The sequence below is a fragment of the Acanthaster planci genome, unplaced genomic scaffold, assembly GCF_054643075.1.
Source record: "Acanthaster planci isolate LZ-2023a unplaced genomic scaffold, COTS_SCS Contig54, whole genome shotgun sequence".
Taxonomy (NCBI): domain Eukaryota; kingdom Metazoa; phylum Echinodermata; class Asteroidea; order Valvatida; family Acanthasteridae; genus Acanthaster; species Acanthaster planci.
In genome coordinates, this window is record NW_028257678.1 from 1 (window position 1) to 23240 (window position 23240).

The following is a 23240-nucleotide window of genomic DNA, read 5'->3' on the forward strand; positions in this document are numbered from 1 at the left end:
TCCCCAATCCATCCCACATTCAAAGGCTCACACCAAGAGGAAGTCGTTTTTCAATTTTATATTAACTGTTAAATCATATGATAAAATATCCAAAGAAGCTAGAGATTGCAACTTCTTCATTTTACCAGAAAACCACTCGATGGTATTATTTACAGCTGAAACCCTGATTTTTGAAAAAGCAAGATTATCGACCAACTTTCAACACCGCCATAAGTACCAACTCTTGAAAGTCAGTGGTGTAATATTTGACAATATTTCTATGGCAATGCCCTGCAATGCAGACTGTGAAGAGCAATCAAGGTTGTGTTTGACACATCATAAATGTTCACAGACTTCACAAACATCGTGTATGAAATAACAATTATTTGCCCAAATGCTGAGCTTCTTCTGAAATTGCAAAAGAAATCTCGCTCACCTTAAAAGTGAAATCTGTAAGGCGTCTGAAACTGCTGTTTGATGAGATGACAGAGATGATCAACTGCTCTGTTCTTAGTTTACTGGACGCCAATGATGTATGTCCCTCAATAGCCAGCAAGCTATGAGAAGCCACACAATACCTGCATTTGAAATTGGGTCAGTAAAAGCAAGGGTTTAACAAAAACGTCAAATTATTCTTTTATTCAAGCATACTAAACTTAACCTGTCAGGGTGAGACTTTAATAAAAGACTGACAGAATATGTAAAAATGCAAAACAGAAAAAAAGGAATGCATGTCAACCAAAAAACATGCAGTTGTCTTCTGCACTTTTACTGGACAGCTCAGAAAAGGACAGAAAATTTAAAAAATTTACAGCTTTTCTAGATGTTTTGGTTCACTGGTTTTTCCAAAGTTGATACCAAAAAGCCTAATTCAATATGAAATCCATACAACTTCAAACAAAAATTTTATAAAGGCAAATAGATTTCTACTGAATGCAGAAAAAGGATGGGTTCTTGATTATGAAATGGCTACCCGCAAGGTTCTTGGGAAAATTATTATTTATTTCTGATAATGACACAAAGGATTCCTAAAAAGTACCCTTGGCACTGTAGCTAGCAAGCCTGAAGAAACCTGCTGTGAGGACACAATGAGAATCAGATAGGGACTGAAAACCCTATCCACATGCGGACCGAGCCAAAAATAAAGTATTCTCTTGGTTTCTAGTTCAAATAGCAATTCCAAGCGTAGTTCACAACTTTTATGACAACGGTTTGGGCAATGCATAATGTCGAAAGCTTTGATTTAGTAAATACACTACTCACATTCACGAGATGCAACACCGGCACAGAAGGGCCCAATGCAGAAAAGTAGCCACTGGGAACTGGTATCAATGGCAAGGCGTATGCCGGAGCATAACATCAATGGCATCAAGAGACAGGTAACACACATAGGATGGTTGGGCATCTACGAGGGGGTTGCATCAAGGCCTCCTGGAGAAACAACAGAACAGCGCTATCCGTGGAGCGGTGATGTTGGTAGGAAAACGTCCACAAATGGTTAGAGGATCAGTGACGAGACGCCATACTCAAATCCTTACGTGCGTTGTCTGGGATGGGATTCCCCGGTCACTGAATGCATGGGCGGAAAGGCATCCACTGAGATAGAAGAGCTTCTCAAACAGCTGTGTAGTGGGGACTGGTATTATTCACATCACTGTGACATCCTAAGGAAAGCAGCATAGACTGGATGGCATCTAGTCTCACTTCAGTTTCTTGGCATGAATACGAAAATCAAAGAATGGACACCATTAAATACACGTAAAACCGTGGACAAATTAGTTGTTCTTAGCTCCCAAAACAGATGACAGTCAACCAAACAATTTGCATTAATGCACAAATTCAAAATGTTACTCTTTTTCTGTTGCAATTAAAATTCAAACTTTGCATTTGAGATTTGCAGGCTTATATAGCTTATAGCTGAACTCAGAATTGAGTGAGTAGTGCATCTTGAAGACCATATTTTAGTATATCTGCTCAAGTTGAAGTTTACACCCTATAAGGTAAATGTATGTACCGGGTACACGTACTTATACCTAAAAAATCATAACCCCTTGTACAATAAAACACATTGATTCTAATGACACTATCAAGACAATCTGATGTCTTTACAATGAGATCAGAGAAAGTTGTCTAATAGGTAGTTGTGGGCTTGACTCTTGATTACATTAGGATTGAATCTTGTTTTAGGAGTGAATGGGGGAGATATTAATTATGAGGCATGGGCTAATAGACTTGGGAGCCAAGAGCCACCACAGGTACAGGTAATACCTGTACACGTACATTTAAAAGAAAATCCTGAGAAGATGATGCAGCATTATTACAAGAATAAACATCATCAAATACAATTTCTGAAGCAAATTAAACACATAGATACTGACGGTGTTGGCAATGATCTTTTGCAAGACAGATTTTCCTAAACTTGTCAGTATTCTCATCAGTCCTAAATGTATTTCCTTTTAAAGCAACCTTTTAATGTTCGGTATGGAGAACTCGGGAGCCAAGGAGAATGTTCAATATACCCTAATGTTTGGTACAGAGGTGTTCAGAATAGCAGTATTGGGCTGAATCATTTAAACTATTCAAGAACTTTACAGCACTGGAACTTAACAAACAGCTGAATCTTTGTGTATAACGTTCACTACAGTCATTTAAACAAATTTATATTCCTGATGAAAATGCAACATGAAGTAATTGATGCAAAATGAACAAAATCTCAATTAACTACACTTCGACAAAGTTAGGAAATTCCCATTGATGCAGGTCAACTTTGAAAAAAGTATTCAGAGGGAGCTTCTTGAACAGCAGCAGGCAATCTGTCTCAACAATGATGAATCCATCAAGACATAAGGAATGACAAGATGGAAGCACTTTTAAATCTCTACCGGTAAATCTCAAATTAATAACACGTCATCACAAATCATCATATCCAATGCCAGCTGGTCTTCCTCTGACGACTTCAACTCTCTGACCGTCTACCTCTGCCATTAGCTTGTCCACCTCTGCTGACATCAGCCTGTACGCCTCCACTGTCAACGTGACCACCTCTGCTGATGTCAGCCTGTATACCTCCACTGTCAACGTGACCACCTCTGCTGACATCAGCCTGTACGCCTCGACTGTCAACGTGACCACCTCTGCTGACGTCAGCCTGTATACCTCCACTGTCAGCGTGACCACCTCTGCCGACCTTAGCACATCTATTTCTGCTGACATCATCCAGTCTACCTCTACTGTCAGCGTATCCACTTCGGCCGACATCGGCCAGTCTACCTCTGTCAACCTAAGAACCGATGCTAACTTCAGCCTGTCAATATCTTCAGCCAATCTCTAACGACTTCAGGCTGTCTACCTGTGTGCTTTTTTTACTCTCCCTTTATGCAACAAAGGTACGTGTAAACAGGAAGATATTATTGTTTTACTAGAGAATCTGCAAAACCAAACTTTTACTTTCACCACTTGAAACTTTCAAGTTTAAAATAAACTTTAAACGTTTTATGTGAATTATGAAAAGATACATAATTGAGCTGAGAATGAAGCAAGGAAATATTCAAAGAATAGGTTTTAGTACGATGACAGGTTTACATGACACAAGTACATGTACATTTGAAAGCGCTGACAGTCTTGGCCTTATTGCACGTTGATAACAAACCCAAAGACCAGAACAATGAATACTGAATAAACATTGTAAGGAAAATAGGGCTGGTAGTTCAGTCAGTTTGTTATCCATTGTATTTCATTTATTTCAAATTTTCCTCTGGCCGGAAGGGGAATACTGACAAAGTTCCCAACAGGAACATTTTATACAATATGCATACTCGTCTTCAACTGTCAAATAATACCTAAAATGTCTCTCAAACGTGACAGTTACATGTACTTTCAGCCAACACATCCAATGAAAATAACCATCCCCTGTGACAAGGAATATTAGTGTAAGACTAACATCTTCCTATCCAAATTGTCTTTACATGTATTGATACATGTCACATACATGTAAGTGTAATGCAGCCCTACTTTACTGTACACAGCACTGACAGAGCAAGCTCCAAGTGTCAAAGTTCAGTTTTTGGCACAGGTTTAGCCAAAACATTGCACTTGCACTAGTAATTTTTAAAGTGAATCTCTTGTTATTACCGAATCTAAGATGGAGGACATAATATGGCACAGATGTCAATTTTCCTGTGCACTATGCTGCTGGATCTGAACCTATTAATCAGACCTGTATGCGTGGAAGTTACAAGGCAGTTTAATTCAGAATGGTCGCATGGTGCTCAATACAAGTTTTCATGCTGCTGGGTTCATACATGTACAACGGACAAAAACATTATTACAAAATAATCCCAATTTCAGAAGAACCGAATGTGATAAAAAGTTGCACGGATCACAATATTTTCAATGAAGACATTCATGTTTCTTTGACACGGTTTTGCTTTTAGATGACCGTAGATCACTGCAGGGAAAAATCAGTGGTGTGGGTTTATGGAATTGTTCCCTACCGGTACCTTGTTCATAAATTTGAGCTTCTCAAGTTCAGGATAGAAAAGAGACTTACCAAACTGGAGAGAGCACAGAAACTTCACAATTCCTGAGTTACATCAAATTGATGATTTGAGACATGCCGTACACGTACAGTCCATGTAAGGCTGCATGCTGAATTGTAAATAGCACCTGGGAAGAAAATGTCAAAATGGAAAATGCCAAAAATTAACTAAAAGAAACATCTGCACTGCATGAAATGTATCAAGCAACAGGCTTGGAAGTGTATTGAAATGTATGACATCATGGTCTGGTCATCACCAGACTGAAACAACAGTAGTGGATGTACGTGCATGTAGCGGTATGGTACGTGTACATGTACGTACAAGCCACATACACGTACATGTACATGTATGTGTATACTTGTTTGGTGTAAGACTCCTTCATTGAATAATTTTACTGTCAACCTCTACATATGGTACATGTACATACATGTAAATGTATACCCATGTGAGCTCTTTTTGTTTCACACGGGATCTGGATCTTGAATAGAAAATTACGACGCGCATCTCATTATGCAAGGTGCAAGCCTATTTCAAGGTAACGAACAAACTGACAAGATCTTTTGCATTCCCCAAAACATCGAAAAGTATGTCTTGTTTTCTCTAGGCCAGCTTCGATTTATGAACTCGTTTCATTTTATGGCAACGTCGCTAGACAGGCTTGTAAAAGCGTGTGGTGAGCAAAGCTCGCTTCTTTTGCAAAAGGGATCTGTCTCTACGAATGCATGGACTCGTTTGAAAAGTTTAACGAGATGCTGCTACCACCCTGAGTGCTTTTAATAGCATCAGTGAATCAGAATACACTCAACACCAACAAGTCTGGCAAAGCTTTACAAAATAGCGTCAGCAAATCAGAATACACCCAAGCACAACAAGCCTGGCAAAGCTTTACAAAAAAGCGAAAGTAAATCAGAATACACCCAAGAACAAGAAGTCTGGCAAAGCTTTACAAAATAGCGTCAGCAAATCATAATACACCCAAACACAACAAGTCTGGCAAAAGTTTACAAAATAGCGTCAGCGAATCAGAATACACCCAAGCACAAGAAGTCTGGCAAAGCTTTACAAAATAGCGTCAGCGAATCAGAGTACACCCAAGCACAACAAGTCTTGCAAAGCTTTACAAAATAGCGTCAGTGAATCAGAATACACCCAAGAACAACAAGTCTGGCAAAGCTTTAAACTGTAAAACCCTCTGTGACTATGACAACCTTTATATCAAAATAGAGAACTTACTTTTGGCACATGTGTTTCAAAACTTTAGAGACATGTCTTATAAAAACTATGGTCTCGATCCTGCCAACTATTACAGAGCTCCTGGATTTTTTTGGGATGCCTTGCTAAAACACACCAGTGAATAGCTTGAGTTATTTACAGACCCTGATGTTCATTTGCTTTTTTTGAAAATGCCAAACGCGGTGGCATCTCTAGTGTGAGAAGTGCATGCTATGCAAAAGCAAACAATGGATTTATTGAAGATTTTGATCCAGGTATAAAACCATCCACCTACGTGTACATCGCCTATCTCGATGCACGCAATCTCTATATGTGTGCTATATCTAAGCCGCTACCTTTGGCAAATTTTAAATGGATAAAATACCTACAGACCTAGAGCGCTATACAACTCAGCACATCTTAAATTTAGCAACCGATGATTACTACAGGTACATGCTCAAGGTGGATCTCAAGTACCCACAAGTGCTACATGTACATGATTCTCACAACGATTACCCCCTTGCGCCAGAAACCCTGGTTATACATGTACCTATAAAAAGCTATAGCGATTATCGAAAGAAATTACTCTACAAAAAATACAAAGCTGTAACAAGTTAATACCGACGCTCGCAACAACAGAAAAATATGTTTTGCACTATCGCATTTTGCAGCTATACATGTACATGTACTTACAACTCGGGCTGAAGACCAATAAAGTACACCTCGTGTTAAGATTTAGATAACAAGCGTGGATGAAAAGCTATATCGCTAAAAATACCAAGCTGTGCATACAAGCAACCGCAGACTTTGAAAAAGACCTTTTTAAATTGGCCAACAATGCAGTTTTGGTTAAAACAATGGAGAATGTACGTCAACGTTGTAGCGCCAAGCTGATCAGGGAGGACAACAACGATGCCGAGAAATGTAAACGGCTGCCGGCTAAACCGAGTTTTAAAAGGCTGTGGGCTATTCGCATTTTAAAAGCGTGAGGCCATTTCCAGAATGCAACACGTGTTATGTGGAACTTTTAAAACAAAAGTGGTGCTTAATAAGCCGATCTACTGTGGAGTGAACATCCATGATCTTCAATTTGTCAAAGATGTTAATGTTTAATTTTATTACAACACGTTGAAAGCTCGTTGTGGCGACCGTGTGGGGCTACTTTATACAGATACCGAAAGTTTGGTGTATGAGCTACAAATTAACGATCTCTATAAGGATCTAGCGCAGATCCAAGACCAACTTGACCAGCTACCCAAAAGCTCATTCACTCGCAAGCCAAGCAAACAAAAAAGTCATTGGGAAATTTTAAGACGAATTTGGTGGGCAAGTTTTATCAGAAGTTGTCCGTATCAGGCCCAAGAAGTATTCAATTTCAATAGGCGAGCGCAGCTAGCGAGCACAGCTAGCACGTGCTCAAGAGGGGTCACTAAACTTGTTACCGATAGAGACCTAACCCAGGAATCTTATAAAGACTATCTCTTTAACAAATCTAAAATCATTAACGAGCAGCGACTAATTAAATCAGACAAAGATCCGCTAGATAGTAAGCGATACATTTTGTCCAACGGGATGGATACCCTAGCCTATGATCACTACATAACAACTCGCTCACTGCACTCACTCACAACTCAAGCTCCAGCCTCAGCAGAACCAGGCAGTAACGCAGTGTCTTTGGGTACCACTTGAAGCTCTTCTTGCACAAAAGAACTCTTGGGCCTGTCAGTCAGGTAATACGGCGTTGGACCCGTTGTTACGTTTTACTGTTAATCTGTTTGAACTGACTCGTATGCTTATCGATCTGATATATCTCTACACTCCAAATAGGATTGGTTGCTCTCCCAATTGTGCCACCTTCTTGTTAACCTGGGTAATACAAGTATCAGACCAGGGCATCTGGGGAAGCTCTACCCACTCTGCTCTCTAGGGTACAGCTGCCAACTGTTTTACTCGATCTAGCTTAATCACTTCCAAAGGACTTAGCTCACTTCCTTGCTCGTTCTCGGATCAACTGGGTTTTTCTTTGTTTAGAGCTTTCATGCAACCTTGTAACCCATTCCACATTTTGCTCACTTGGATTTAACATTTCTTGCGATCCCTTCTACAATCCCTTGCGATCGATGAACCCCCGGCTCACCTACTAGCACTTGGATGCCCTTCCTGAAGAGCAATTTTTTTAACTTGCCTTTAAATTCCAAAGCAGAGTCTACTTGTTCTTGCCGAGGGAACTTCAACAGAGATCTGTCATAAATTTATTTTACAGCATCTGCTGTAAAAGTTCTGCTTCTAATATCTAGAAGCCATGTCAACCACCATTAATGCGTATTTGTAAGTACATGTACGTCATTGCACACGATCCCAGGGCAAATACAACATGTCCATTTGGTGCGTGTCATTGGGTTTAGCAAACTATGTTTGTAAAGTTCACAGTCTAGGTATATACCCCTGAGCAGGTAGATAAATTTACCAAATGGCTTGTTTCCCTAATGAGGCTCTTACTACGCTCTTATCGACACCGGTTTTCTCGTGTTAAAGTCTCACAGCTCCCTCTCCTTTCCAATAACCTCCAAGGCTGTAGTAAACCTCTTTCAGCTAAACTTCTTTGAGCTTTGTTTGCTCTTGAATCTCTCTCTTTTAAAAAGAAGGGAAAAGGTTGAAGTCAAAAGACCCCACTAAACTACCTTTCGCCAGTATTGATAAACGAGATAACCCAAAAGGGCACTTCCACCTGACACAAACACGAGCACACTTTATTTTGATTGTCGTTTGGTGTGTGAAAAACACTCGACGTGGGTTCTGGTGGAAGTCCGAAGTGGTTGGTACCAGTGATTTCACTGTATACCATCAACGCTTCATCCCAATTTTTAAAGGTTTGCTCTGAAGCTTTTTCTTTTTGAATGCACTTGTTGGAGAATATAACAAATCAGATACCCTCTGGAACATGGTCATTGACCAACCAGTTAGAAGCTAGAAAGGCGAGTTCATCCTTTTCAAAGACCCCAAGGTCAAAAACCCCCAAAAGTTTTTTTCAACCAACACATCACTAACGGCAGAAGGCAACCCAACCGACTTTATTTGCAAGGACTGTACAAATACCAAGACTGGAACGAAGCTAGCAAGTCTTTGCTGACTCTCAAACAGAATCGGGTTGAGCGGTTACAAAAAGATCTCAACTTGGCGGGTGTTGATATGGCCGACTACCTGAAAGAAAAATACGGTTCGTGGCTTGATTTTAAAAGTACCGATGACAACATGGGTCACAGCAGTGGACGCAGAGTAGGCAACTCAGGTGGAATTATGATACAGATGATTCAAAAAGCAGAAACCTCGGGCGAACTACCTATGTATGTGATTCTCATCATAGTCGTTCAACTCACGATCGAAGATGGAAATTTTAAAATTTGAGTTACTGAGTTGTATTCTGTCAGAGTTTTTGGATGCATGACCAACACTTTAATCGTTGGAAAAACCGACTCGGGTAAAACCAAGTGGGTGTTGGACATGCTTGAAACCAGTTATCGGGGTTTTTTGAAGATAATCTGTCCCACGATATTTAAAAATAAAACGTATCTCAAAAGACTGTTTACTGATCCCCATGTGTATTTCTGTGACATCGATTGAGAAAATCTTGAGTTAAACAAAGCGATCGATCTGTTTCACAATGCCTTTGAGGGAATCAACACTCTGTTTTGATCGACAACTGCAGTTCCGAACAGCAAGTTAAATATCGAAGAGCAGTAAAAATAACAGTACTTGTGCTCTCAGCAAGACAGCATTTTCTAACAGGCACTATCATCTTTCATGTTGGTTGTTGACACAGCAGAAATATAACTACGGCAGGTGTTGAAAGACTACAGAGAAAACACGTCTTGGGTAGTGTTGTTCTATTGCAAGGTTTGAGTCAGCTCTGATTAAGTGTTAGACGAGAACGACATTGTACCCGACGAACAACGTTCTCGGGTAAAGAGACATTTGAGAGAAGTGAAATTTTCCAAGTTGGTGTTAAAAACCGATCCAACTGTGAGTTGGTGTTTGTTGTAGGGTAGCTATACGGACAACTTGCAACAACTCATAAGAAGATTTTAAAGTGTTGCTGCAAATTAAAAGTAGCTATGCTGCAAGACTTTTTAGAACTACTGTACATGTATGTTCAGGTAGTTATTGAACAAGTTAAAGCACAAGTTGGTGTTTGTTGTAACTTGTTGTAAACCACCTATAGGAGATCTTATAACAAAGAGTTTTTTGTTACTGTAAATTAAAAGTAGCTATACTGCAATATTTTAAAGTAGTTTTTGAACTAGTGTATTACACCCGCGAATAAATACGCTTGAAAAAAAAATTTATAACAAAACCAACTTGCTCAGTCACATGTTAGAGCAATGTTTGAGCAAAATTAAGCAACATCTTATTGCGTCTTTTAAAAATGGAAGACCTCAAAAAGATTTAAAACCAAAAGCAAGTGCAGCGAGCTTGCAAAACTCACAACCCAACCATACCTAAACCGTTAACTACAAAGACCGACTTTGTGCAATAGTAGCTTTGGGTGATTCCAATCAGTATCTTGGCAAGGAAGAATTAAGTCAAAGAAATAAAAATTCTACCGCCTGCAGAACAAGAAAGACCGTATCAACGTTATTTGTCTACATTTGACAGGGAAGTTGTCACAAGGGTGGGTGAAAGTCTGTTGTCTCTTTACTCACGTTTACTTGGGGTATCACTACCCGTCGAGTTTATGACTTACAAAGTCATGTTAGATTCAGAGAAAGTGTTGAGCAGAGATCCAGAGCGAGATCGCATCATCAGTCAGAACATGGGTGCCTTTCTCACAGAAGTTTGATATACATGTAGCTATGGATGTTACCTTCCCCGCTAGTTGGAGCACTCATTACGACCAAACAACTTTATTTCAACAAAAAACGAGCAACGGAACCAAAACAGGAACCAAACCAGCAAAGCAGTCAGCTGAGCCTAGCTCGTGTGACCCAAGTGTGAAGCGAACAGCAGCACAACTGTTAAAAAATAGAAGCAGGTATGCTCAAGGTAAAAAACTGGCCAAACATAATCGTAAAATGAAAGAGAAAAACTTGGCATTGTTGAAGGAAAAAAAAAGCGAGTGAGCAGCAACAGCAGCCAACAGTAGCTAGTCATGCTAGTCCCTCATTAAACTGGTATCCTTGGTTGGTATTAGCAAGACTCGGTATTCAACGCTTTTTAAAAAACAGCCCACAGGGCGCAATGCACAAACCAGTATAGGAGAGTAAGATAGCAACCCCACCTCAAGCTTCAAAACAGAGAGCTAACGATAAACCAGAAATTTTGGAAATGGAGTAATTTAAGACCAACTAAAAAACCCACAAACTTTTAAATTTTTTTATCTAGTTGGCATTATAAAACAACAAACAAGATGACAATAAACACAAACGATATCATCAACTTGCTTTACAACAGTGCAGTCGTGAGCATGATTTTCACGAGATACGCAATGTTGGGTAAACAGCCACTGAAATGGAAGACACCCGATCTAGACCGATTGAGTTTGGAAGACATTGCGAAACTGACGGCGTTTGTAGCTGGTTCGACAGCAACCCAAGAGCGGTTGGTAGCAAAGGGATAAAATACCCATGGATGAGTTTGATCAATCAGGTGAAGAACAAGTAGACCCAGCAGAGCAGTTAGACACAGAACTAGAATGGGACAACAGCTTTGATACCATATAACAAACCACAGAAGAACACATTCCCACAATAGATCTCAGTGAAGACACCTTAAATCGAGGAAGAAACATATTCATAAATACTCCTAAAGTAGACCATTTCTATATATTTTAAACTTACCGGTATAACTGACCTAACAAGTCCTAAATAAGAAAATGTTGAATATCGAAAAGGTAAAGGCCTGTTTTACAAACCTGTTGGTAGTAATGGTGAAGTATTGCTAACTGATAAAAGCAAACCCGACATATTTGTAAGTCTAAATACAATAGCAAAGAATGCCAAAGAAGCCAGTTACCCAAACGGAGCAAATTTTATTAGAAACGAACTGGGTTTTCGTGATTATGGAAAATAAATCAACAGGCACAACTGACCTTGGCCACCGTTGTAACTGAAAACATCCTGTTACAAGAACTTCCCCAAGAAGCAGATCGAGTAAGTGATATCATAGAAGACCTTATCCAAGACAGAGAGGTGCAAACAGAAGGGTTAAACCTTAGAGAACTCGCCGCATTAGACAAATTGTTACAAACGGTAAAAGGAGCCCTTATATTAAATCCAGGCAAGTTGGACACGTTAGACAAAAAAATGCAACAGACCAAAAACGAACTAGACCAAGCGCAATCACCAGAAGACCACCAAGAAATTAGAGATTTCGAGGGAGAAAGACGAGGTAGGCTCATAATCAAAGACACCGACTGCTTAAGAACTCAAATCAATAAAAACTGTACGCTGTTTCGAGAACAAGGTGTGACAATCATAAGTATATTGATGACTTTTAGTTGAGCGATTTCAACAATTGTGAGTTCTATCGTAGCTGGTATCAGAGCTGTAGGAGCTCCCACACCAACTGCAACACCGGCACCCGCTCCTACCCCCACACCAACCAAACCAGGTTTTAAAAATTGGATCTAAAAACAGCTGCAAAACTTGGATAACGTGTTAAAAAAAAGTCAGTGTGTCTGCGCTAGGGGCTTTGCCTGGTATCATCGGGAGCATACTTTTTTGGTTGTTTAATGTTACAAGTTTGTTTTTAATGGTAGGTGCTTTGGTGTTGGGTTATTTTGGTTTCGGTAAAAAGTAAAAAGTTAACACCATGTTGCGATTGGACAAGGTGTTAAAGTGCCTTTAATCTTTTTTTTGTGAGCGAGTCAACTCGCTAAATGCTATGCGCCCTTCGGGTAGCTCGCTTAGCACTTTGCGCCCTTTGGGTTGCTCACTTAGCACTTTGCGCCCTACGGGCTACTGGCAAACCAAATCAAAGCCAGTGAAATCGCAACCACACCATGCGTCAGTTCTTTGTTTAGGTAAATGTCTAGCTGGGTAGGAGTCTTGCTCTCATTAGCAGCTTTGGGTTTGATGTCTTTTGTAATGAGTGGTGGTGGTGGAGCCGTTTGGTTTGGTTGCACTGCTGTTGAAATGGGTAGGCTTGTGCAGAACTCCCGGTTCCTAGTGGAATCGCGGTTCCAAAGAAACTTCAGAATTGGCAGCTCTGCTTTTGTGGAGAACTGGGTCCCACTTTTGGCTGTTCCACTATCAGAAAGCCAACTCCAAACATCCCATCCGAGTCCAAGTCACCACTAATGCAGGCCTGCCACACCTGCAGTGACAACTCAGAACATCAGATCTGAGCGCGAGTCATCACTCTAGACTCATTCTAGTACCGTGCCTCTCTGTTGTGACACTAAAATGTTCATGAACATGTACAGTACTATAAATGTACATTGTGTACTACAGTGTACTTACTGTTGCACAATGCGCGGGTGTGAAGGCTTGTTCTGTACATGTATAGTACCGTACATGTTTCCATTTTGCAGCGTGGCAGTGCAGTTTCCGTCAACTTGCTTTCCAGTCGAGTAGTAGGCTACAGCATTCGGAATTTGGGAACGTGGCATCCAATCAAAAATGTTTTGTTGGGCCACTTGATGATCTCTTTGGCCTTATATGGAACGTAAGTGCGGGGCTGGCATGCAAAAGATTGGACTGAATATACATGAAGAATTGAATGTAGGGAGAATTTGGCATTGGCTAAGCCTACACAGCTCTCAGGTGATTCAGACGTGTCAGAGACAAACTCAAGGGAACTCCAACGACAGGCTATCCTGATAAGTTTGCTTTTAATTTTGTAAGGAGATAAACCACCAATTAGGCAAATTCATGACTAACTTTTGTCCACCAACATTTTACTTCGGTATGTAAAAAACCCTTGTTATGGCATACAAATGATGCAATGCCTATGCTATATATGTATTATTTTCATTACTAACGGGCTACACGTACAATGTAAACTTGTAAAACTGTAAACCCGTCACACATGGCATAAATACACTTGATCAACTAATTTAAACTGAATAACAAAATTCAAAGTATTTTTATATTCTTGTGGGGAATTGTTGCCAATTGTTGACAGTACATGTGAGTCTATTCAAAACCTAACTTTATACTTCTTTTATTTTTGCACAGAGTCACGTTAGATCAGAGACACCAGATGCATCGACTCAGAACGGCAAAAGCAGCTCACAGATGCAGTGGCCAAACACCTTGTCCGTGGCATGAAACCATTATATACAGTGGCGGAGCAGAGCTTCAAAGACATGCTTCAGGTGTTTGACCCACGCTACAAGCTGCCGTCACGGAAGACGTTTTCTTCGGTATTGTTGCCTAAACTGTATGACAAGGTGAAGGAAGAGATTGTCTTTCCCGCTCTTAACGAGGCAAAATACATCTCCATTACCACTGACATGTGGACAAGTCGATCCTCAGACCAATACATTGGTGTGACGGCGCATCTTATCTCACCAGATTGGAAAATGGCAAGGTACACTATCGAGAACACCGAACTCCCTCCTCCACATGACAACACACACATCACAGAGTCGTTGGACCACATCTTGGATCAGTGCTAAATCCCAATCACCAAGACCAGTGCAATAGTAACTGACAATGCGTCAAACATAAAGGCTGTGTGTGAAGTAATGATGGTTTAGAACATTCCCTGCTTTGGACACACCTTGAACCTTGCCGTAAAGGCAGGGGTAGCTTGCTGAAGTGTTCACAATACACTGGGAAGGTGTTCCAAATTGGTCGAGTTTGTAAGGCGCTCATCCAAGGCCAAGTACATGCTAACGGAGCAGCAGGAAGCATTGAATTTGCCACCCCACAAACTCATCCAAGACGTTGCCAAGATGGGGTTCAACCCATGACATGCTGGAACAACAGCAGCCCATCTGCAACTTGCTGGTTGCCATGAAAAAGAAAGAACTGGACTTATCAAACCACAAGGTAGCCATAGTGGAATCACTAGTGACAATTCTTTGACCAATAAAACAGGTCACAGAATCATTCTCTGGTGAGACCTACGTTAAAGTGTCGGGTATCCTTCCCGCTATTTGATATATCGAAGGGGTGCTGGAAGACAAAGAGTACGACATTCTGGAGATTCGACAGGTAAAGGCAACAATGGTACAGACGTTGGCAAGCTACTATATTGACAATGACACCCGCCAGTTTCTGTTGATGGCTTGTTTTTTTGGATGGACGATATAAGCACCTGCCGTTCATTCAAGGAGCAGGTGCGGCGGCTGTGATAGGTGGCATTTAAGATATGGCTAAATGTTTTGCTACTGAGCTGATCACAGAAGAACAAGGAGAACACAACCTTCGAGCGGATCCTGCCAAGAGCAATGGTGAAGGCGCTGATAAGAGAACTGACACTTCAACGACACCGCCGCTTAAAAAATTCAAGAGTGCGGCTGCATTATTTCACGACGCTTTTGGAGAAGAGGATGAAGATGACGCCCCAGCCAATAGGTCACCAGAAAGGATTGCGTCGGAGGAGGTGAAAAGGTACATTGCCAATGGAAAATTGTTGGCGGACGACGACCAGTTGAGTGGTGGAAACTGAATGGCCACCAGTATCCAACACTTACTAAGTTGGCGAGACTTTATCTGTGCGTCCCTGCGACTAGTGTGCCGTTGGAACGACTGTTCAGTATGGCTGGTAATATTGTCAGGGCAAAATGATCTCTGCTGAAGCCAACGAACATAAGAGTGCTCACATTCCTACATGGCAATATGCCTTAAGACGGTGTCAGTGATCCAGTGAACTGTAATATTTCCAATATGTACATTGCACTGTAGAAAATAATGCGTTTACGTAATCTTTAAACGTTTGAGGCCACGTGATTTGTTTCTTGGAATACGGGCATTTCAACGGGAGAAATAAGTACTAGGTTTTCAACTTTGAGAAAGTTTCACACTAGAGGAAGAATGGAGAAAACACTTTTTTGTTGTTCTGTATGCTACATTGTTAATAATCGGCAGGTTCGTGAGGTTAAAAATCTATTTGTGAAGTACATTGTGTCACTATTTCCCTTCCTAAATTTGACATTAAATGACATGCTATCGTTATCCAATGGCCAATAAGTGAGTGTAGCGTGTATGGAAATCTTCCCTTTTTACTTTTGATATTCACGTGTTGTTCCCAGATTTTTCTTTCATTGTCCCCACCCGTATAGCCTTGTCAAGTTGTTGGGTTGGTACCCCGGCTTCATGTTAGAGGTTGTGATCTGCAAGTTGTTGCGGCAACCTTCCATGTTCTGATTAGAGATCCATGTTTGAGGGTACGAGGTACAAACTGGGTGATACAACAAAGTTCAAAGACGTTTTGGCATATTGTGACGAGTTTTGAAACTGATCGATCGATTGCTTGAGATCCAGAACCAGATTGAGAGATTCCACAATGTTTACAAATTGTCGTTGCACATCTAATCCTTTTGCCGGGGCTAACATGCTGGTTTTGGTCTGTGCTTGCGCTCCTAACAACACATAAACATATGCTCTGATTGATTCATTCACTGCAGTCAAGCCCGCATTCGTCAAGTAAGTCGTTTTGGTATAAACTCTTGCAAAGTAAGTTTCCTATCGTCCGATTGTTCGATCGTCACTGTATAATGGCTTGGGTGTCCTGACCCTCTTGACGGATCGGGAATGCCAAATCCCATGTAAGTCGCATAAAGATATTTTCCGTGTCCTCCCAAGTCACGTTTGTTGTAACTGCAACCGGGGACTGGTTTGTATCCATTTTCATAATAAAAAGTGGTGCCTAATCCATTTGTGGTGGTGTCGAGTCGAGTCAACATTAAACAATAAACACCCATCGTTAAACTTTGTAAGATTTTAGTCATTGTTCAAAGCGTCTAACACGTTATCTTTGGGGATGAGTATTTTGCAATCAAACAAGACCTTTCTAACCATGTAATACACATGGAAATTAAACAGAGCTAAAATGTATGAGTTTGAGTCCTTGAGTACGTCCCATCCGACACCGCAGGCCATAGTGGCACAATATACCGCAAAGTTGAGTTGGTTGTGATAAAATGACAAAGGACTGCTAGACCAACGGTGTACAAAGAAGTCCATGCTAACTCTAGGCACTTTGTAAGCATCTATTAAATTGGGAAACTTGGCAAAAAAGGTGTTATTTTTGTTAACTTTAATCACGAGTTGACTGTAGTACTTAGAGTACCGTTGTCAGAATTAGAGGCAGACGGTTCTACCTTGTTTTATGATGTAATAAGCGATTATATTCGAACTTATGAGACAGGAAATCTAGAAGAATTTAGCGATACCATTAGTCAAAAAGTAGATGACCTCAACAGACAAAAAGAAAGAACGAGGAACAGACTTAGAGAATCATTAAAAGAAATGGAAATAGAAACCAGTGATCTAATAATTGATAGGCCGCAACAAAACGGATATCTACTGTATATGTAGTATTTTTATCTAGTGAAAAATCCGATAGTTATAGAGAAGCTCAACACATTGCGTTAAAGTTTATTCAAGAAGGATTTATAGAGGACAGTTCAGACAAAAGAACGAGAATAATTAGAAGTGCTCAATCTGAAACTCGAGATGCTCTTTTAGTTATGGGATTTAATAGATGGCTACACTCCTGGGAAATATCTAGAGATGTTTTGCAGCCTGGAGAGCGTAGTAATATCTTCATTCTTCTTAGATTTTACAATGTTCATTGGTTCAAATTTGTTTTAAATGCAATTTCGGGTGTAAGTTTTAAAGTTCAACGAGACACAAAATTGATTGCAATTATGGTGACAGATTTAAATCTTAGATTGCGGTTGGGTAAAGAAGTCTCAAAACTGTTAAACCTACCAAAAGGTAGGCTAGTACCAAACGTTCTTTACAAAGGGAAAATAAATGTAAACCCTTTCAATGAGCTTTGGATACACTGTCAAGAGTTAAACACCAGTTACAATTCCTTTAATGGTTGACCTTCAGACGTGTTCTGCTCTGTTACAGACCTGAGCAAACCCCACAGGTGCACAGCGTTAAACGAAGCAAGATGGCAAAACCACTTAAAAACGGACAAATAACAACTTTCCATTTTCAGTGAGAAACGACAGGGGAGAGGTCATTACTTACAAAGGTGCTGGAATTTCGCACTATTAGTGATCGAGAGTTTACTGAAAGGAAGTAACGGACTAGGAAATAATGCATACGCGTTGGTAATCTGCGTAGGTTGCAGGCGGTAGACTACATGTATGCTAGAAGAGCAGCAACGTCAGCTAACAACCACAGAGGAACAGCTCACAAGAGCCTAGCAAACAGCTCTTCAAAGTATTGCTGAGCAATTTCAAGACTAAGACTGCATCACGGCCCAACAACTGTTTGGCTACTTCATAAGACCAAACCAACCTCAAGAGGCATCCATACTGAATGTCTTAAACCAAACAGTCTAATTTCAAGACAACCACATCTTCCAAATGAGACTGCCAATCATTGTTGCTGTCTACATGTACATGTATATTGCTCTTATCTCTGGAATACCACCCACTATCCTCCACTTATATTCCTATCCACCTTCACCAAAACAAAGACAGCAAGAAAAAAAATTCAACACAGAATCAAACTATTTCTCTGGTATATGCAAAGCCAAAACCAAGAAAACCAAATCCAATAAAAAAACGTTTCTTAGAAGAACACAATTATTAAACCAACCCATCTAAAGTGACACTATAAATGCAAACCGAAAAAAAAATTGAAAGGTCTGAGCTCCATCCCCACTCCTGCTGAATCAAACTGCACAATACTTTTGAATGATAAAAACACCTTCAATCAAAGACCAAGAATAGCAGTCTTAATGGATATTTATAAACACCTCAGACAGTCTCCCTATTCAACAACATGCAACTTGACCTTCTATTAACATTTGATAATGCCTGATGGGAAGTGATAATGCCTGCTGTGTAAAACACACTCTGGTACCTGGATGCGAGAGAGTTTTACCATCCTTATTAGTCATGAGTCTGCGTGTGACCCAACATACAGAATGCACCACACCGGCACAAAGTCCATTTACTTGTACAAGGGGATTCTCCTGGACAATTTTCAAAAGGAATATACCATAAAATGGCTGGGGGCATTTGGAAAAATAAAAGTAAAGTTTTAGAACAAAATCATTGGAAATCCATCATACGCTGACTTCTTTTGACTCTCTGAATATAAAGGTATTTATGAATGAGAATAAATACACGTATGTGCTTGGCTGGTCTTAAACGTTAGTTTGATATTTATTCCCTGAACAATGCCAAAAAAAATCCTTTTAAACAATCTCCCACTTGGCATCCAAAATAAACCTCTTGTGTAACACCAGATAGAGAAGAATATTGAGAAGCCACCAAATTTGAACTCACCCACTGACCCACATTGGGCTAAGACACTGACTAAAAACATGTTAAGGCAAGAACTAGCCCCCCCCCATTAACAAAAAAAAGGAAAAAAAGGGACATCGAAGTCAAACCATGTGATAAACAATGACACCAATTACACTGTACTAAAACAACTCAATCAAAAAACCACTCACTACTAGATCAAAGATTTTCTGGAACCCAATTCTCAACCACAACTGTTTCCATTTCAAAAAGGTATTTCCTTCAATGGCTCAACAGCATGCCCTGAAATATGTGACATCACCCTGCAAAACTTTTGAAACAAAATACTCCAAAAAAGCAGAAAAATTCTCACATGGTGGTGCTACAGAGACAATATACATGTACTGATCATCTATAACCAATTTCTTGGCCAATTCCTAATTTTGTCGCAAACATCAACAAGATCCATCCAACTTTGAAATTCACAAATGAAGCTCTCTGACATGTCTGAGACATCTATCTACTATTTCAGAAATATTTGTGAAACCTCCATTCTTTACTTCCAGGAAAGTACTTTCATGAATTTCCACAAATTGAATACATTTCAACTCCAGCAAAATTTTGCTGGAAGTCTTTCATCAGATTTACGTCACTTTCACCTTTGCCTGAAGTATGAGCCTGCCTTAACTGAGGCCAAATGGCTGGACTTAAAACCCTAACCCCCTAGAGTGTACATGTATGTAAAATCATATTGAAATTGGAGGATTGGGGACTGTTTAAAACACTCAGAAAAATAAAATCTCCTTTACTGGTATAACAATCCATCAAAAGCATCACATATATGTGAATTAGCATGAATTCCTACAAAATCATCCATATGCAACTGATTAAGCGTTATCACTACTGGGCACAAAAGCATATTGTTCTTGACAAAGAATTTGAAAACTAATCTTCCGCTCGCATCACCCAATCATATCCAACAAACATCACTAACTTTTGGTTATATACACATGTATTCTTCTTACGCCTGCCCATTTCACCCCCTTACCAGACCACTGGCCTAGACTAATTATTATTCAATCAGTAAACCTCACAAGTCACCAGACAGTGTCACTGAATGGGATAGTGTCATCCTCTTTTCACATGACTCACACTTTTCTTATTTTGAAGTTGATTGATACAATCATGAAGTTCTACTTGTGTTATTGGGCTTTAAAATAGGGAATCAGGAAAGTTGAGATATTTCATAGGGTCAGCAGTGTATCTTGGAAGCCAACTTTTGTCCAACGTTTTAAAACAATCATTAAAATGGTTTGCAATCGTCTGACAGGGCTGGTAGTATCAGAATTATTTATGTGAACAATTGATTGGGTTAGGTATTTTCACATTTTCTGTTCAATATTTTTTTGATGAATGATTTCACAGGTATTTTTAGTATTGGATGTTTCTTGATCAAAAGAAAAGATAATGTATTTTCTTGAAAGCTCTAATTAAACAATAATAATAACTGACATTTAAAAAGTGCCCAATCCGTTAGGCTGCTCCTAGGCGCTGTACATCAAAATATAGATAAATAAATACAACCTACATGTACATGTACCATAATCAAAATCAATAATAAGAAACTAAAAATGCTTGTTTAAAAAGGTGCGTCTTCAGCCCGGTCTTAAAACTCTCCACATTCCTAGACTCTCTAAGATGAACTTCAAGCTGGTTCCAGGGACAGGGACCAGCAACAGAAAACATCCTCTCGCCAGCAGAAGACAGCCTAGTTTTTGGAAGAGTTAGCCTAGGCGAGTCCAGCGCAGAACGAGTGAATCGACTAGAAATCTTAACATCAAGCAAATCACTTAAGTAACTTGGAGCACTGTCATGGAGACATTTAAAGATCAGGAGATACACTTTAAAAATTACCCTATAGTTTACTGGCACCCAATGTTATTGCATCAGCCCAGGAGTGATGCGGTCAAATTTCTTGCCATTAGTGAGTAACCTTGCTGCAGCATTCTGGACTCTCTGCTAAGGAGCAAGGGCTGACCCCGATAGACCAATTAAAACAGAGTTACAATAGTCTATGCAAGACGTAACAAGTGCATGAATGATCTGCTCCGTGGCTGATTGACCAAAAAATGTTTAATTTTGCTTATATTGTACAGTGATACATTGCAGAGCGAGAGACATTCTTGATGAGGGATTGCATATTCATTTCGTTGTCAAAATCACACCCAGACTCTTGACTCTGTGATTACCAATATTCACAACAGTTCTAGGAATTTTGCTGAACGACAAATGTGATCCAATGATAAGCAGATCTGTCTTATCATCATTTAGCTTCAAAGAATTAATCGCCATCCAACATTTGATGTCGTCACAGCATTTCTCCCAAACTGACACTTGTTGCTGTATGTCACTGGCAGTTGACTGAGCTGACAAATACAACTGAGTGTCATCTGCATAAAAATGACAACTCAGTCCATGATGCATGACAACATCCCCTAATGGCAACATGTACACATTGAATAAAAGTGGTCCGAGTACAGAGCCCTGGGGGACACCATACCTACATGTAAGTGTATAGGTGCCACTCATGGTTCCCACATCCAATCCACTCTGACCATCAGGCGATAAAGACCAAATCTGAACTCTTTGTAAACGGTCTCTTAGGTAAGAAGAAAACCAATCGAAGGTATTTTGTGAGACTCCTACATGTGTCCTTAATCGATGAAGCAAAATGTCATGATCTAGCGTATCAGACACACCACTTAAATCAAGAAATACCAGAATGGAGACTTTGCCCTCATCCATATTTTTCCAAATATCATTTTGAAAGCGGGCAAGAGCCGTTTCCATTCCATGGGGGCGCTTATATGCCGATTGAAAAGGTTCATGTAACATAAACCTGGTCATATGTTTAGTAAGTTGTTGCGCAACCACCTTCTCAAGAACCTTGGAGACAAATGGTAAATTGGCAACTGGATGATAATTCTTAAGCAGCTTGGCTTGATCAGCCTTGAGGTTCCGAGATTTTGGAATGGGAGTAACAGTAGACATCTTAAAATCATTTGGAAAAACTGCAAGGTTAATAGAAGAATTAACGAGAGATGTGATTATTGGGCAAATTTCAGTCAGACAGCATTTTAAAAGTGCAGTCGGTATAAACTCAGCACCACAAGTTTTTGGAGGACACTTGCGTATGATTTGCTGGATCTGTGCACAAGCATGACAAGTAGTGGAGCCTAAATTACGCTTACATCCTTCTGGAAGAATTGGATCTTGAATATCAAAATCTCCTTGACTCACACTACTCATACGTCTTAAGTTGCCGATCTTATCTTGAAAGAAATTTGCGAATCAATTTGCCAATTTGACTTCGGACTTATGAGTAGGAAATATAGGAACTGACTTGCGGCAAAACAAATTATCAATCACACAAAAAATCTGATGACAATCACCCTTGCTCTCATGGATTAACCTTTGATAATAATGCACTTTCGCCTCCTTGATCATCTTCGCAATGTGATTACATTGCATTTTATATATCTCCGGTCAACAGTGAGTCGAGTACATCGCCAGCGACACTCCAGTTTTTTAAGCTTAAATTTCTCCTTCCTAATGGTCTCAGTAAACCATGGTGTATTCGACCGTATAGTAACAACCTTTGATTGAACAGAAGCATGCTTGTCAAGAACCAACCTTAATTCCAAATTGTAAAAAGCTGTGAATACGTTGGGGTCGGGTAATGAAGTTTCGCCCAAATACTTTGAAAATGCAGAACAAAGAATGGCTCAACAAAAATGTTCACAGTCTATGTTTTTAAGCCTCCTAAATGCCACAGATCTCTGCGGTCTCACAGGCTTACTGATTTCTAAAGGAAAGAACACATTATCAGTGAATGATCAGAAATAGCAGGATCAAAACATCTACAGATTTGATAATGTCCATGGATGGACGAGTAATAACAAGATCCAAAACATGACCTTTAATATGGGTGGGGGATACTGCATGTTGAATCAAATCGCAAGACTCGAGAAAATTCATAAAACAAATCGTATCATGTGCTTGAGGCTGATCCATGTGAATATAAAAGTCTCCAACTATCACAAAATCAGATGATTTTGACATGAACTGTT

At 39.9% G+C, this 23240-nt stretch overlaps 1 long non-coding RNA gene across 6 annotated transcripts in view; it reads right to left on the reverse strand.

The window, feature by feature from the left end:
• Positions 1 to 10: 10 nt before the first annotated feature.
• Positions 11 to 23240, reverse strand: part of LOC147795365 (uncharacterized) — a 54421-nt gene continuing 31191 nt past the window's right edge. For 2 of the 6 annotated variants that reach the window (XR_015423969.1, XR_015423966.1), the window contains exons 6-8: positions 4529 to 4644; positions 1243 to 1691; positions 18 to 557 (exon numbers count right to left, since the gene is read on the reverse strand). This is a non-coding gene — a long non-coding RNA (uncharacterized LOC147795365). Of the gene's footprint in view, positions 558 to 1242; positions 1692 to 4528; positions 4645 to 23240 lie in introns of all 6 variants that reach the window. The other 4 variants (XR_015423971.1, XR_015423968.1, XR_015423967.1 and 1 more) reach the window with 4 other exon arrangements.